Raw genomic sequence first — 4,461 nt, forward strand, 5'->3', positions numbered from 1 at the left:
TGGCTTGAGAGTTACCAAAAAGCTTGAGGCCCCCATTGAAGAGTGCATTTTGGGCAAGATACAACAAGCATCATTCTTGAAAGACATATCAGCAGTTAGGGCTGTCCAAAAATTATAGCTTATACATAATGATATATGTGGTCCCTTGAGGACACCATTGATTGGTGGATATCTCTACTTTGTGACTTTTATGGATAACTACTCTAGGCACACCTAGGTGTATTTTTTGTTAAAGGAAAAATAAGAGGTTTTTACATACTTTAGGCACTTTGTTTCTATGGCTGAAAATGTGTCTACATGTAAAGTTGGCACCCTTTATATGGATCAAGGGGGGAAGTATATGTGAAAGGAGTTTCATGTATTTATGGTTGAAAGAGGCATAAAACATCACTGCACCAGGCCGTATACACCTAAGCAAAATGGTGTGGCTGAGAGGAAGCACAAGTCTCTCATGGAGATAGCACGTTGTTGCATGGTTAAAGGCTAGGGTTTGCCTCATGTTTTCTAGTTGGAGGCAGTTATGTGTGCCACTTACATGCTAAATAGATGCCTCACCAAGGCCTTATAGCCAATTATAAAGTTTGGAATGGCAGAAATCCCTCTATGGCTCATTAATGTGTTTTTCATTGTCTTGCTTATGCTCTTGTGCCTCAGTAACTACATAATAAGCTAGATGATAAGGTGGAAAAATGTATTTTTGTGGGATGATACAGCTTAGAAAGCAAAGGTTATAGACTCTACCATTTGTCCACAAAGTGGATTTTGGTGAGTAGAGATGTTGTCTTTGTTAAGAACTCAATTTAGCCCATGCTTTTATGTAAAAAATAGAAAAATGTATGCTCATAGGACATCTTTGATACAATTTTTTCTTTGTACAATATCGGGTAGTCGTGTGTGAAGAAAATGAATGCTCAAAAAGGTGCAGTAAATTAGCCCATACTGGTTTAAAATCACCTTGAATTTCAGTCCCACATTAGCCCCTATTGATGAGGTAACTATGGATGATGTTGTGGATGAGGAAAGGGCATCCATACACAAGCGTTCAAGAGTATGCCAAAATGGCTGGTGCAGACATTGTGGGACAACAAATTAGTTACTCCTTTACCTACTAGGACATGTGAAGGTTCTCAATATGCATCTTATTCTTTTGTGTATCATGCTCTCATTTATCTCAGTATATATGTAATAAAGAGGAACCTGTTTCCTTTGAGCATAGGAAAATGTTATAGGCCATGCAGGATGAGTACGACTCAATCCTAAAAAATGACACTTGGTATTTAGCAGATTTACTTTATGGTAAAAGGCCATTGATACTATGAAGTGGGTTTATAAGCTAAAGCATAAAGCTGATGGTAGGCAATTTATCGCTCTAAGGCAAGGCTTGTTGCAAATGGTTATGCTTAAGAGAAGGGCATAGAATATGATGAGACCTTTGCACCCACGTCTCAAATGATTACGATCAGGTGTATTATTGCATTGGTAGCACATCATGGTTGAAATGTACATAAGTTGGATATCAAGACTGTTTTCTTAATAAATGGTGACTTGCATGAGGAGATTTATGTATCTCAGACTTGTGGTTTTGTTGAGAAGGGGCATAATTTTAAAGTATACAACTTAAGAAAAGATTTATATGGCCTTAAGAAGACTCCTAGAGCATGGTATAAGAAGATTAACACATACTTGGTTGTTGCAAATGGTTTTTACAACAGTAGAACTAAAAGTTTTTTTTTGGTTATTATTTTATATGTTAATGACATGCTACTCTCACAGGCCCGAATGAGGAGAAGATTTCATCCTTCAAGGATGAATTACATATGCCGTTTGAGATGTCAGATTTGGGTTTGTTACATTGTTATTTGGGTATATAGTTTATGTAGCATGATGATGGTATTGTGATGTTGTAGTCAAAGTACATATGGCGGCGGCTGCTTACATGGTTTAGTCTTGAAGACTATAAGCCTATTGCTACACTAGTAGAGATAGGTGCTAGGCTTAGTCTCTCCAAGATGCAGGTGAACCATTTGATACATCATTTTATCCTATTGGGTGCCTCATCTATCTATGCAATACAAGGTCAAACATTTAGTTTGGGGTTTGCCAATTGATTAGGTTTATCCACAGTCTCGTAAGTAAGCATTAGCAGGGTGTGAAATGAGTATTTAGATACTTATAGGGCACTTAGTTTCTTGGCTTATTTTATGCAAAGGGGGGTGATGTTCAGTGTGAGTGATTCCAATCAGGCTGGATGTTATGATTCGTGAGTGTCCACTAGTGGCTTTTGATTTCACCTTGGTGATTCATGTATATCATGGCTGAGCAAGAGACAACAAAACAATGGCCAATTTGAGCTATGAAGATGTGTACATGGTAGCTTTTACAATAAGACTGTGGAGTGTGTATGGCTCAGATGCCTTTTGGCAAACCTTGGTGTTAGAGACTGCAGTCCCCCATCACCTCCATCTTCACTATTGATAGCAGCAGCCAGAGTGCATTAGTAGTTTTTATGAGGAACCTAGTGTTTCATGCTTGCATAAAACACATTAAGGTATATTATCATTATGTTAGGGGAGGCTCATTTGGCATGAGAGATTACCCTAGCTTATGTCTCTACACACGATAATGTGACATGTTCATGAAGGCTCTCTCATGAGAGACGTTTAAAGCTTTTTGTAAAGCCTTAGGTTATTGCCATTTGGAGATTAATTAGCCACATGATCCCTATACATGTTCACATCATTACTACACGGGGGATTTGTAGCATTTATATGGTAATGATGTGTGGACATAGGCTAATAATAGGATGGGTTGTTTTTTCCTCTTTAAGAGGTTATTCCCCCTAAGTGGATGTATGCACAGGGATAAAAGTAATGGGCCAGGGCACTTTTTCCCTCTTTAAGAGGTTTTTTCCTTTGGGCGTATGTGTGTTTAGCGTATGTGTGGACATAGTGTAATAATGGGCTGGGGTACTTTTTCCCTCTTTAAGAGGTTTTTTCCTCCTGAGTGTATTTATGCACTCTTATGAGTGTATAAGTGACCTTATCATGTCACTTAACTTGTACTTCACTTATTCTCATCAATCTACTTTGAGTGTTGTGCTTCCATCTATCTCTTCTTACTTGGTGTATCTATGTGTGTTTTGCTACATTAATCTCCACTCCAACACACCACCCTGTGTCCATGGGAATGTTGAGGGAACTCATGTATCTAATGTGCAAAGCCAATCTAGGGGAATGCATAGGATAACTAATGTATCTAGACCCTCACCCACTATTTCCACCAACACCTAAAAGGTTACTGGTCAATCATGTGGTTATTGAGGATTTGTCAAATGATGTAGACTAGTCTAGAGATCTAATGATGAATGTTGATTACCCTGATGAAGTTTTAGAGATCACTCTTGAACATTACATCATGCAAGGAGGAAACCAATGCTTGTGTTTTAAACCACGAAAGCAATGGAAGGGAGAGGACATGAATGCTAGGGCAAAGAGAGCCTCGTTATAGTACTACCACTACTAGGGCCCTCATCTTGTGGTTGAATACCCCCATAAGTTGGCCTCAACAAGCCAACAAGCTATGCAAAATTCCATGAACCCTACTAGTGCAAGTTGTGCAAAATGTGGAACATATCACCTCTTTAAGGATTGTCCTTATAGAAGAGATAATGAAGCATCCACTTCTACCAATCCTACCATAAGTCTTAGAATGATGAGTGTGTAACCCATATTGATTGTTGTACCTTGCAAAATCTTAACATGAGCTCAAACACGAATGCGCCAAAGGGACCAAATTGAGAATCCTACTTCTAACTCAGAACTCAAGGCCGAAAGAAAAACAAAGGTGAAGAAGGTAGGAAGAGGTGAATACTGGATGGGTTAGATGAGGGAACTATCAAAACCATATCCACATAGTCCAACCACTAGGAGGAACCATGGTCTCAGAAAAAGGAGGGTGTGAGGCCAACCTCTCCAAAGGGATGGGTCAGATGAGGGAACTATCAAAACCATATCCACATAGTCCAGCGACGAGGAGGAACCATGATCTCAGAAAAAGGAGGGTGAAGTTGGCATGGAGAATAGAGTTGAAATGAGGCCAACCTCTCTAAAGGTATGGGTCAGATGAGGGAACTATCAAAACCATCTCCACATAGTCTAGCTAGGAGGAACCGTGATTTCAAAAAAAGCAGGGTGAAGGCATGGAGAATAGAGTTCAACCTCCCCAAAGAGATTTGGAGAATATTCCATGCATAGCTAGAAAATGGACGCTATAAGACTACCTATAAGACTACCTTAGTCTAGGAGACTTATAGAGATAGTTTATGCAAGTGCAAAAATGACAAGGGAACCCAAGAGAACTTTGCATTCCTTGCTAGAACAAATACGAGAAGGGTTTGACTATGATGCCAAGATGGAGGACTTGTCCAATCGTATGTTTTTTGAAGGGGGAGAACTCTCTCTC

Source organism: Cibotium barometz, chromosome 48 (genome assembly GCF_041138505.1).
Source record: "Cibotium barometz isolate CiBa-2024 chromosome 48, ASM4113850v1, whole genome shotgun sequence".
NCBI classification, from domain to species: Eukaryota; Viridiplantae; Streptophyta; class Polypodiopsida; order Cyatheales; family Cibotiaceae; genus Cibotium; species Cibotium barometz.